Source organism: Tauraco erythrolophus, chromosome 6 (genome assembly GCF_009769465.1).
Source record: "Tauraco erythrolophus isolate bTauEry1 chromosome 6, bTauEry1.pri, whole genome shotgun sequence".
NCBI lineage: Eukaryota > Metazoa > Chordata > Aves > Musophagiformes > Musophagidae > Tauraco > Tauraco erythrolophus.
Genome location: NC_141470.1, coordinates 13273920 through 13287576, shown reverse-complemented (window position 1 = coordinate 13287576; position 13657 = coordinate 13273920). Strand labels below are relative to the sequence as shown.

The following is a 13657-nucleotide window of genomic DNA, read 5'->3' as shown; positions in this document are numbered from 1 at the left end:
AAATTTTTCCCAGAAGCCTATTTTTTCTCAGACAGCAAGGACAGATAACTTGTGTTCCAAAGTATTTGTTGTGAACAACTTGATGAGCAATAGAAAAGGAATATGGAGTTCAGTCTTGAACACAGTAAGCACTAAAGGGGACTTTTTGACCACTGCATATTATCTTCTTAAACATACAGTATTACTCCATCTATATAGAGAAGCTCGAATAATTTAAATGTGTCAAGCTATTACCAAATTCTGACTGACTACAGATATTCTCTATGCATGTTCAACAGCAATAAGAGCATTACAGTTACTATTCAGTTCAACACATTCACTCTTCCCTCCCATCTTTCTCTTTTCATATCCCTTCCCCTCCTCTTCCTCTCCCTTTGTTTTTTCATCCCTTCTTTTCTCCCACACACTTACAAGAAGGCCCAATTCAGCACAGTGTGGCATCGGCAGAGACCAGCGACAGCTGCTGTTCCAGCTACAACAGTGAATGGATTTAAAAAAAAAAAATCAAGGGACAGCTTTAAAGTTTGGGAAAGCTGTTTAAATTGAATATGTAATAACTCTACTGAGGATTTGGACTTTAGCTACACTCAATAGGGGTGCTTCATTACCTGCTTGTGGGAATGTCACTTGTCTGTGATGAGGTCACAGCCTCCTGGCGATAAATTCCATATCTGCTGTTTAGCCCGGTCAGCTGAAAACAAACTAGCAGATGCCATGCTGATTTGCATCTAGTTGCTATCGATACTAAAGAGACAATATGTGAAAGACAGGAAGTATCATGTTGGAGCCATGCTTAGACAGCGTGAGGGGAAACGAGCGTTCACATTCTTTATCTAATCATCCCATGCTAAATTTCTGAAAGTCTTCCATTTATTCTATTTTTTATTACTCTTGAGAGTAATAAAAAATAAAAATAATTTTTTTTTTTTAAAAAAAAAGAGCTGGATTTCTCTCTTACTGGTTTATTTGTTATCTTAGGCATTTCTGTGCCACTTTGACTGGAAGAAAAAAAAAAATCCATCAGAAGTAGAATCAACGACAGCTTATGCTGCCTTGAAGTTTGCACTTTTATAAGAAACCACCCTTACATACGATTCAGCAAAACAATTTCCTCCTGTTCCTTTTGCTTTTGGTCATGTTATACAATATACTCACATCATGAAAAATTGAATTCAGCCTGTCCAAGGGAGGACTTCATAAATCAGAAACTCCAGCTAATCCTCAGTAATTAGTCTTTAGGTCCCCTAACTACCTTTCTCTCTCCTGTCCACATTTCCTCTTTCCCTGAAAAGACTATATATAACACTCACTGCATTCAAAGCCTTTCACTTTTACACCATCGTCTTGACTTTGGGTCTGTAATTTGATCCCATTCCATCAGTGTTGTGCAATGATGTTTGCAAATCAGCTGTTAGTGGACACACCCTTTCATCCCATAAAATGCATGGCAGTACATCTGCACTAAAATACACACCCGTGTATCTCCATTACCATCACTAATTAGAGTCTTTGTTATATTCTTAAAACAAACATTACAGATTGAATCATTCTTGTTTAGAGGCCATGGTGAAGATTAAAATCATAGAATCATAGAATCGTTAGGGCTGGAAGGGACCTTCAAAGGTCATCTAGTCCAACCCCCCTGCAAGGAACAGGGATATCTCCAACTAGATCAGGTTGCTCAGGGCCTCATCCAACCTGGCCTTGAACGTCTCCACGGATGGAGCATCCACCACCTCTCTGGGCAACCTGTTCCAGCGTTCTACAACTCTCATGGTAAAAAATTTTTTCCTAATATCCAACCTGAATCTACCTCCCTCTATTTTAAAACCATTACCCCTTGTCCTATCACAACTGGCCCTCCTGAACAGCCTCTCCCCATCTTTCTTGTAGGCCCCCTTGAGGTACTGGAAGACCGCTATAAGGTCACCCCGGAGCCTCCTCTTCTCCAGAATAATGAAGAGAGTTTTCACTGGCAGAAGGGAAAAATGGAATCACAAGGAAAGGCTGTGTACACAAGCAAGGAAAGAAAAGAAAACTTCTTTGGCTTTCACCAAAGGCTGAGGGACTATCTGCCAAGCAGGGAACAAAGGGCCACCTTAACTGCTTGAACACTTTGTAGACGTGGTCCCTTGAAGTCTTGAAGTCTTCGTTGAGCATTATGGGTGAGCACAGAGACACACCTGAGCTGACTCCACCATGTCTAAGTGAGCTCACATACAGAGGCAGCAAAGGGTGGGAAGTTAGAGAGATTTTCACACCTAGTGAGGGCTACCTGAAACTTGCCACCCCTCAGGAGTACCATGCACGTGGTGCAGAAGCCCGAAGGCACAATAACGCATAAGCTAACGTATCCCCGACCTGTGTAATTCTTGAAGAATAAAGAGAGCCTGTGATTTATTTACCTGCAGCAACAATGTAGCTTTGAAGAAGGCTAATAGCGTCTGCTTTCCAGGTCCAAAGTAGCCACATGCCAGAATCGCCAATATTAGCACATTCTTCCACCTTAAGGCAGCAAAGTGACTGTCCACTCAGTACTTTAAATCTAGGCAGATTTGCTAGCATAGGAACGTTTCTTTTTTCTCTGGTAGGTATGCTGACAGATTGGTAACTTGGGTTATTCTAAGAGAGACCAAAATACATAAATAACACCACTAAAAAGAGTACAAAAGATCTGTTGTAGTACTGCTCAGCAGAAATGAGAATGTTTTACCTGACTCCTTTTTCTAGAACATTAGGTGGTATTACCTTTCTTTCTTGATCTCTTTTGTTTCACATTTTTTCATCTCACTACACTTCTGTAAATGTGATCTTCACAGCCTGTGTAGCCATCATCCCATCCCAACACCAGTTAGCTACCTTCTAACTCATGAAATCAACATGAAAAGCTGATTATGCCTAACTTGTTTTGAAATAAATGAAAAGATTCCATTGTTGCTTTCAAAGAGAAATACCACAGGTATCATAATATCTATGTGGAAAGTACAGGCAGTATAATGGGAACTGAGCCTTAGAAGGCAACCTGAAAGTATGAAAGGGTTTTCCTAGAATTCGTCTTTGACTTTTTGGGCAAGCAATGAGAATAGATATAGATAGCAGAATGTAAGAACCTATGCATGTAGACCAGAGGTGAACACAAAATCTCAATCGTAGGCACTACCATTACAAAAATACTACTAAAATTATGTTGAAACATGTCCACTCATGTACATGAAAAATTTTCATGTGCACATCAACATATACTTGCAGTAAAGGTTAAATATTCTTACTGTAGTGGCATACAAGAATCCCTTAGCAAAAGCAAAATACGAAAGGATCTGCAGGAAGATAATCTGCCTTTAGTAGATCAGGTGTGGCTGAGGAAAAGAAAAAAAAAAAAAGAAACACAGCCACAAGCTCCACAGTTACAGGAAGTCAACAGTCAGAATCCCCACACACTGCGTACACTATACTAGAAGACTCAGTGGATGATTAGATATCGAGAGACAGTTGATCTAATACGTAGTTTACATGAAATGAATTCCTGTTAACGTCAACCTAAAGCCATAAGCTGAAACAAAGTTTTATTCTACACTGAATCCAATGCAAACAGGGCCTTCACATGCAACCCCCTTCCCAGCACAGTCACAGAAAGGTCTTTCCATTGAATCCAGAAGGAACTGCGTCATGTCCTAAGGAATGCACTGTGGCTAGAGTAAAATGGCACACTTCCACTTAAGTAAATGGAGTTACGGTGGTTTATGCCAGCTGAGAATCTGTCAAATATCAAAATTATATCAAAATATTCCTCTGAAATAGCTCAACATTCAAATACCATATATACTAAATCCTTCAAAAAGTTCATTCTAATAATAGTAAGCCAGTCAGGCATATGGCACCCCTCTTATCCAGAAAGCTCCCCAAACGTGATTCGTTATCTAGTTCCACCTATTACTTCAATAGCTGGATTCGGTACTTCTGAGGTAAAACACTGCAAATGTCCTTAGCACGCCACTCTACCGCACTGCGGAAAGGAAGCGAGGATTAACTGAGCCAGTTAAAACTATAAGAAGAATGTCGATGGGCAACTACATCCTATCTTAGCTGGAATTAGGCCAGGACATTGAGGTTAACCCCCCTACTTGTGCAAAAATACCACGGGTTTTTACTAACCACAAATGGTCAGGAACTCAGTTTAACAAGTCCATCCACAACAATAATACAGATGTAAAAAGCGTGCAGAACAATCTCTGAAAGCGTGATATTCTAGCTCAAAGTACTCACCTAGTCATACACTAATTGTTATCTAAAACTAGACAAAACGAAGTGAGATTGAGACACTGGCATAATACAATACTTTCACAGTACAAACATCTGTTTAGATATGAAGACTTCCTAAAAGCTTCACCTCAATGGTTTCGGAGCACTAATGGACAGAGCCTTTGTAGGAGAATCTATGAGTAGTGAGGAAATTTGCAGTGCTCACTCCCTCCTCCACACTGGGACATCGACCAATACAGTTCGTGAAGTAAACAATTCAACAGCAGCCCTTCCGGAACAGCTCCTCACCAGGGTGATCTACTCAGGAATGAAAGTCACATTTATTCCAGAAAAGAGTATCCAGATACGGAGCACTCTGCAGTATTTTATGTCAATTTTCCCACGTCGGCAGTTCCTTGGAGTAATGTATTAATTCTCCTTATGTTGTGTAACAGTTAGCTGGAATTAGTAAATACATATTGTTTCATTAAAAAGATTATGTTTCAGCACACGCATTTAATTTGCCATAAAGTATGCTATGTAAGAAATCACACCATCTTCAATGAATCTGGAAAGATATTAGCATTTTTGTTTCTAATACAAGATATTTCAAGCAAGTAGTAAAATTTCAGTGGTATATGGAAGGGGTCTTAGAGAAACACACAAAAAAATACGACTATAAACAAGCCATCATTCTGGTAAGAGGAAATACAAACAACCAGAATAAAAATAGTTGATGCACAAAAGCCATAATGAGGGGGTTGCTCAAAAAATAACTTCTACTTTGAATGGTTTGGATGAAATACAAATTATCCACAGAAAAGTGTGGACTGGCATAAATGTTTGTACAAAATTATAAGTATATTTCTAGAAGTATGCAAGAGACAACCGCCTGCATGCTGCACAAGGTCCCAACAACGCTCCGCGTAAGTGCTAGTGCACAGAGTCCAAACCACTGCATTTTAATTACTATGCAGCCTCAGATATATTGCCTTTGATATGGAAATGTTCTTGTTCTCTCATCTTCACATACGGTCTCATGCACAGAAATCTTTATCTGATTCATAAAAAATAAACTAGAATCCAATCTCAACACCTGACCTCAGTGCTTAGAAGTTTTTTACTAAGCATGGTGTCACTATAAAAAGAATGGGTAATATTGGTGTAAAGTTAGATATTTGGAGCAATGATATGAAGGATCTGCAGTTAGGAATCAAATCAATATTGCACCTCTGAGGTTTCAGAGTTTCCTGTTGCCTTATGTCAGTCTACCAGTGACTGGAGAAACAATTGACTGTTACACCTTTCTGTCTAGCTCAAGAAGAAAGAAAAAGTATTTAAATGACATCCTGTCTTACCACCGATAGAAAAGATGCAACTTAGGTGCTTGCTGTATGAAATAGGCTCTGAAATCGAATAAATCAGTAGCATCAAACTTTCCGTCTGTTTTTTTTTTAATTTGTACATAACATTTTTGTGCATATTTTAAAGGTAGGCACTACAAATTTCACATGGCAAGAATCAAAATGTTTCCCAAGCTTTACTTTATCAAATTGTTAAAATAAACATAAAGAACACTTAAAATGCAAACCTAGTACTTTTCTATATCTTACATTAATATGCTGCCTGTAAGAAGGCTAAAAAAATTTTGCTTTGACAAATTCTACGTTACTTGGAAAAAACATTAAATATCCAGACCTATTTAGATAATTCTCCTAGCTCTATAGAATTACACTCTGTTTTTATAAAGAATACGATCTGTGTAACCTCTCTATAGAAGATAATGACCCATCTGTAAATCATTTTGTTGCAGGTTATCTGTTTTGTATCACTTCTAGTACCTGTCTGTGCCTGATATGATACCCTTAAACACATTAACTTGATGGAATGTTTTGCCTGACTTCAAAAAAACATCAACTGATAGGTATTTATTCTCCACCATGAATGAATGACTCTGATTGACCTAGTTTACCAATATATCTAATTTTATAGTACTTTTTCCAATTCACAAAGCTCAAGAAATATTTGATTAAACTAATTTCCAAGCAATGATTTTCAAACTTGGGATACTGTTTTCTTTCTTCTTAATTTAAGGAGACAAAACAGTAAACGTAAAACCGATACGAGTATTCTAAAATATACAAGAGAAGGAAAGAAATGTCTATGTACTGATTCTTGTTTCTTTAAGAGAAAATCCATTTTTCAGGTTCCTGTTGTACTAATTGAAAGAGAATTATTTAAAACTTCACTGAATACTTGAATATACGATGGGTATGTGTAGCAGTTTCACCAGTGCCAAAGAACTCTAGACTTTCTCAAAGACAGCAAACTAAAAATTGGCAGGAAACCTCTTACAGTGATGTCACAAATATTTGTTGTTGCCACAGAATAATGTTTTAAAAGAACACCTACTTCTGTGCTGAAAAGGCTTTGGGAACATGTAATTATCCAGTTTTATCACTGTAGAAATCGGCTGCTTTCCAGCAAATACGTCTATCAGATCTCTCCATTCTGCGTAGAACTACATCTAAATAAACAAACCCGTATTTCACACAGGCATCACACCAGCGCGGTACCCACTCTTACTAATGACAGGATTTTAACGTATTTTGTTGTTTTGATAATATCACATCATGGCCTGTAATGATACATCAATAAATACTGCAGGAGAATCGTGTGTCTGAAAAATTCTGAATAGCTTATGAGCTATATAAGTGAAAGTAAATTCAGTTTATGTGTTTTGGTTACAAATTCCCTGAAGTTCCTATTCTTGCTGTTCTAACTAAGGGGAAAAAAAAAAATGGTGTAAATAAAAATTACACAAAAAGACACCAAAAGAGATTACCAGAAATCGGGTTACTAAGGCACAAACTTGAAACGTGCACTGTTGTGTTTTGCTGCTACTTGACGAATAAGCTATATGTGAACTACCGAAGACATCATAAAGCAGTACTTCTCTCACAGGTTCTGACATCATGCAGAAACGTTTCAAAGCTCTGTCTCTGTGATTTACTATATTAACTGAAATGTTTTAAAAATATGTCGTTGTATCACTTTAGTTGACATAGCTTATATATACACAAACACCCTTATTTACATAACTTTTAAAACGTTAGTCATTACACACAACCTCTGCCAAACCAGCCCCCTGATCTTTAAAGTCACACTATGGAAAAAGAAATATACATCTCCCCATTGTGTGGGGTATAAAGAAAAGTGCATCAGGGCTTCTCTTTCCTAAGTAATTTTTGTCCCGCAAAATAAATAAATAAATTGACAGAAGCCTTTTAAGTGTGATCTATACACTTTTAAGAGGGAAATCAAACCAACTGTAAAAGATTAATGGATGCGCTTCCTGAAGTGATATCTCCCAAGGTGATTACTGTGTTTAGCAGACATAAGGTCATGACTAAAGAAACTTTCCAATGCCCACTGAGAAAAAATGTATTTGGTTTATGCTATCATCATGCAAAGCTCTGGCCTTTATTGCCACAAGATATTCCAAGGCCTCTCAGAACTGCATACATATACGGATACTTTTGACTAAAAATATGACCAAAGATGAAAAAAAAATGTCAAAAAGGATTTTTTTTTTCCCCCGTTGAGTAAAGGAAGTTCAGCTGGTAGTGACCACTAACAATTGTTGGCCACATATTAAAAAACACTGGCTAGGGAACAAGCACTGGCAGTTCCCACTTGTGAACAAAATTAAATTGACAAGTGAAGGCAACTAACTTTGGACATCAGTTATTATTTGCTACAAGTCAAGCATTAGTGGTTCTGTGAAGGATGGGCTCCACTTTGTTTCTCTTCTCGCTTTCACCAGTGTGTAAACGTTCAGAAGGGAAAAACGAAGCAGAGTTACGTAAGTTCAGCAGAGGCTCAGTAACGTGTCGGGAGACAGCCATCTGTCTCGCTCCCTGTATGCTACGCGTTACACACATGGCACTAGTTTGCACCCTGCGATCTAGCAGAGAAGGGAACCAAGTGAGCTTTGGAGCAGCCCAGCTAAGTCTCCCAGCGGTACTGAGACAGAGTCCGGAACTGCAAGAGAGAAAATAATGCATTTAGCAGAGGATGCGAGACTGCAGACCACAGGGCCTCTGACATTCCCATCGCTGAATGAATTAAAGTTCTAAGGGAGGAGGCCGGAGAAACCAGCGTGAGGGAAACAAAAAGTATGACACGAGAGAAAAGGACCCGGGAACCGTAAATCCGGGACAACGCGGGGGGACGCCAGCAGCCGGAGCTCGCGGCCCGGCGACCCCGGGAGGCGCGGGGTCCCCGGCGGCGGCTGCTCCTTCCCCGCGGGGCTGCGGCTGTCCCCGCCCGCCACGGGTCCGACCGGCGGCCCGGCCCGGCCCGGCGGGGCGCGGAGGTCCAGCCCCCGGCCCGCGGAGGGAACCGCCGCCGGCGGCGCGGCGCGGGGGCTCCGGGGGCCGGGGCGCTGCGGCGGGGCTGCCCGGGGCCCCCCGAGCGCCCCGCGGCCCCGGCCCCGCCGCGCTGCCGGGGCCGCCGCTGGGCCCCGGGCCCCGCCACCCCCCGCGGCCGCGGGAGTCCGGCGGCGGCCGGGGAAGCGGCCCGGGGAGCGGCGCTCGGAGCGATGCCCGGGGCTCACCTTCCCCTCCCCCCGGAGAAGGGCGCTTCGAAACGGGTTTGCAGGCGAGGCTGGCCAGGCTGCGCTTGGCGCGTTGGCTCCAAGTGCAGTGCCTGGGTTGGTTTCCGTATATTCTTTGGCTTTTAATAGCTAGCTGAGGAAAAAAAGAAAGCATTATTGTTTTCTTTCTTTCCTTCTCTCATTGCCTATTCTAAATTTGACTCCAAAGTTTAGGCAGTTGAATTGGCTAATTCTGAATACAGTCTATTGAGAGACCAGACACAGCAGTATATCCCTGTATAGCAATAGATACAATGTGCTGAATTGGCAGTCTAATTATAAATGTGGCATTTGGACCTCCTTTCAGACCCAGTGCCACCTTACCTTATGAGGGAACTTCAACTACAGCAACTGTTCAAAACAAAATGCCATTACAGGATCAGCTTCACCCAACACTGGAACCAGCCAGGGGATTGTTTTACAAACAGCCTTTCTCACTTAACACAAGAATGTATTATAAGGAAAAGTTATGGATAGCGCAGAGACTGAAGAAAACGCGTATGTAGTTTCTGCCAGGTGTCGAGCTACTTCAAACTGCAGCATACTCCAAATGACCTCATTATTTTCTTTTAAATGTACTCACTATAAATAGATTATTTCTTAGTTTTACTAGAATGAGCTGCTAGGTACACTTGCTATTTATATTCTGACTGTAGTGTGCGTATAACATCGCGAACACAGAAACACGCAAAATATCCTGGCTCAAAACAAAAACCTGCAATGAGATCTTGCCAAAGAATCGTTGTGTGCTGAAAAAAAGTTTTTCAAGGCGTCTTTTCCAGGGAAATATTTGTATGTAATGGCAGACTACATGCACATATCTCACATTCATGCTTACTATTTACTTTATGGTATAATGGCTTAATTAAATGAGTGGGCACAAGCACGTCAACAAAACAAGTCAAGTCAAGTCGAAGTCTCAAAACAGGTTTCAAAATTGCTCCATTACACGAATGCAGAAAGGGAAATTCGTTAATATTTGGACTTCAAACCCTGTTTGGGGACTGGATGAAACTGTTCTTCTGCCCTCGCGACCAGCACTGAAGATGGAAATACCAAAAACGTTAAAATGAGGGTAAAAAAAACCCAACAAAACAGTAGGAGCAAAGTGCCTCTTGTGTGCCGAAGGCTATTTAAATTAGCTTAATAAACATATACCTTATCTACAAACAGCAGGCGAAGATATATTACTTTATCACAGAAAGTTTCACCGTCTATGTTTTTGGGAAACACCCCTAGGACAGAACTAATCTGTCGTCCCCAGGCTCCCACCAGGCTGACTTTCCCTGCAGCCCTCCCCCAACCCCCCCGCCACTCAGACACAACACGAATTGTCTTTTCACGTTGCCACTTTCACTCCTTCTCGTCCTTTGGGGGAAAAAAAAAAAAAAAAAATCACAAACCGCCCCCCCCCCCCCCCCCAAACACAAGCCACCAAGCAGCAGGGTGAAACGGTTGTTCGCAGAAAGCAAAGACAGCAATCAAATCGATATGATCAGCGCCTCTGATTGACCTCCAGGCCCTGCTCTGCCTAAGCACACAGCCCCTGCCGCAAAGCGGGTTAACTGCTCGGCGCTGCTCCACACAACTCGGAAGGGGAGCTGGGAGGCTCCCTCGGCAGAGGAGCAACTCTCCGGCAGCTCGGTTATTAATGCACGCGTGGAAGTACCTGCTCACATCACGCCTATACGTTCTCCCTCACGTATCTACACGCGGCCGCGCTCACGCCGGGGCCACCCCGCCGCCGGTACACGCGTTACACGAGCGGGCTCGGCGGCAGCGCCGGTGCCCGCTCCTCCCCGGAGCAGGGCAAGCCGCAGAGGCACACTCATTAGCTCCCACTGATGATTCCTTTCAGGATCATGAATGGAACAATTGTCAAAAACTGCGGGAAAAAAAAACAAGCCCCGAGACTATTATATACAGACACAGCTTGTGTGCGCGCATGTGACAGTTGCAGGCAACCCAGATTTGTTCCTAAACTCTTCAGCGTTATCCGAGATAAAACATTTAAATTGCTTAGATGGCTAAAGAGGCTTCTTATCCCCAATAAAAAAAAAAAAAAAAAAAAAAAAAAAAAACACCCCCAAAAAACCACCAGCTTGGAAGGTAGTGAAAGCCAGGAAAAGAACAAGCTCTTTCCACCAGACACACCTTGCCTTACTCGTATCCTACAGCACCGTCTGTAAACAGCTGCGCTAGCTTGTTGCAACTGCCACTATTTTCTTTTAATAATAATAACAATAATAGTAGTAAGTGAAATACTTCCTGAAAACTTACTTTGCATTGAGTTTAGGCACTATTCTTTTTTTCAGCTCGCAAAGGAAGCCGTTTTGTCCAGGTTAGGTATTGTCTACTTATGGATCAGCCTCTGGCTAAGGGTTTATTTTAATTTATGGCTTATGCATTCTTTTAAGGTCGATTTGCATGACCTCCGGCAAAGAGCTAAGGCAGCAAGAAATCCCAAGTCGAACGTTGCCACAAAGCGGCACACATCTCCCCTTCCCCGGGTGTAAGCAGAGCTCTCTGATGATGGACTGCTTTCTTCCCCCCTCCTTGTGTATCACAAATTAGGGTGCGATATCAATTTTAAAGTTTTCAGTATAACTTTATCCAAACCCTCTGCTCGGAGAGATAAGGAGCCGCCACGGGAAATCCTCGGGATAGTGCCCCGGTGTGGCGACAACCGACATTGCCGCCTCCGCGCCAGCAGCTTTGCACAGCTCCGGGCGCCGCGGACAGCACTCGTTCGTGGCCAACTTCAAAGCACTTAACCCACCTCAAACTTCACGGAGAATTTAAAAGCACCGCTAAACTCCCCTCGCCTTTCTCCATCCCGAGTCTTTCGGGGTCACCCGTGAAGAGAACCCCGCGCCGGCACTTGGGAGCAATGACAGCAGCGCCCTGCTCTCAAAGATTTATTTCGGATTTTATTTTCCCTCCCTCTCTCTCTCTCTTTCTCCCTCTCGTGTTAGTTCCTTACGTACAATATCTTCCCAGCACCATGTGTTCGCCTGCCGTGGGTGATCTTAAAATACAACGCTGATCTGTCACTACATTTTAAAATAAACTCTACTCGGGAAGGATGAGAAAGTGTTGTGATTTTAAGGTACCGGGGTCCCTTAACGTCTCGGAAACCTCGGGATTCAAACAGCCCCGGAAACTCGCACGGGGACGAGACTATAACTACTTTTCCCTAAAGAAAAGGGAAAAAAAAAAAAAAAAACAACACAAACAAAACCACAACAAACCGAAACAACACACCACCAGCCTCGTGGTATAAAAGTAAATAATCGTGCAGGGGGAGGCGGGGGGAAGGGGTGAATTCAGCCACGTTAAAAGCCAAACAACAGATCTACCTCCGGACGCTGCTGCTTCACTCAATTGCAACTAACAACCCATTAAAGACAGCGCAGGGGGAACCGGATTCTCCTGCAAAGCGACATAAATCCAGCGAAAACCCATTAAACCACCACCGCCACCACCAAGCCACGCAGCACTACACACCACAGCAAACAACAGGTATACAACACAATAGGGCTTTTTTTTCCTGGTTACCTCCTCGGGATCCAGTGTGGCACAAAGCACTGGGAGAGTCTCCTTTTTTTTTTTTTTTGCAACGCGCTTCGGTAATTTTCATTAAAAAAAAAAAAAAAAAAAAAGAGGGAAGGAGGTGAAACGGGAGAGAGAAAGAGGAATAAATGGGTGGTAATTCGGTAAAATAAAATAAAATAAAATAAAGGAACTAGAGTCTGCTGGTGTTTCTCCGGGCCATGGATGTGCAGGATCCCGATCGTTAGAAGTTTGCGGATGGGTTGCCTGGAGATTTGGTTACAATCAGGTTCATTATTATTATTTTTTTTTCCTCCTGAAACAAGTGAAGGCGATGGTTACTGCTGTCAATCTTGGCAATCAATGTGAGCGGCCATGTCGTAAGTATTCAAAGCATTTCCCGTCGTGCAACATCAGAAAGTGAGTGGCCAGGGCATTGATCTGAGGAAGGCAAAAGGAGGCAGGGCTCCCCCGCCCAGGCAGCACAGGCAAGATGAGACAACACAGAGAGAGAGAGGGAGGGAGAGGGAGAGGGGAAGAGAGAGAGGGAGACGGAGAGCGAGCGAGCAGGGAAAGCAACAACTGCGGAGAAAGTGAGCACAAAACAGAAAGTGAAATCACCCCGGGCTGCCAGCCGCATCCCCGAGAAGCTATCACCACTCACATTGCTATTAGACAAATGAAACCTTAAACCTCTCTCCTCTAATGACCACTGATTGCCCGGAGTGGTGAGGAAAGGTACTAGAAAGTTACCGGGGAGGGGGTGCGAGGGCGGGGAGGGGAGAGAGGGCGGGCGGGGGCCGGAAAAGGAGGAGGGGGAGCGCGGGGGGGGGGGTCCCGGGAGAGCCGGTTCGCGGGGCCGGGGCTGCGCGGGGGGAGCGGCGTGTTACATCGCCGGCCCTCCCCCGCCCGGCACGGCGCTTCCCGGGGATTGCGTGGGGAGGCACACGCCGAAAAAGTCCTGCCGGCTCCTGCTCGCAAATTAAAAAAAAAAAAAAAAGAAGAAGAAAAAGGAGAAAAAAAAAAAAAGCGGGAGACAGACGATCTGCAGGACATGGGAAGGATTGGGGGGGAAACGGGGACGAGGAGGAAAGCACTCAGCAAGCGCTTACTGACAGTTGATAAATGGGGCTCTGAGGAGCCCGATCCCACAGCCCGGTCGGGGTAAAAAACAGAAGAAATGTAAAGTATAAATTACACCAGAGATGG

General features: G+C 43.2%; 1 protein-coding gene across 1 annotated transcript in view; it reads right to left on the bottom strand.

Moving 5' to 3' along the window:
- The window catches only part of SOX6 (SRY-box transcription factor 6), a 381585-nt gene extending 369093 nt beyond the window's left edge, over positions 1 to 12492 (bottom strand). The window contains exon 1 of the mRNA XM_086614165.1: positions 12455 to 12492. The gene's annotated coding sequence lies outside the window, so the exon portion shown is untranslated. The remainder of the gene's footprint in view (positions 1 to 12454) is intronic.
- Between the last annotated feature and the right edge of the window lie 1165 nt (positions 12493 to 13657).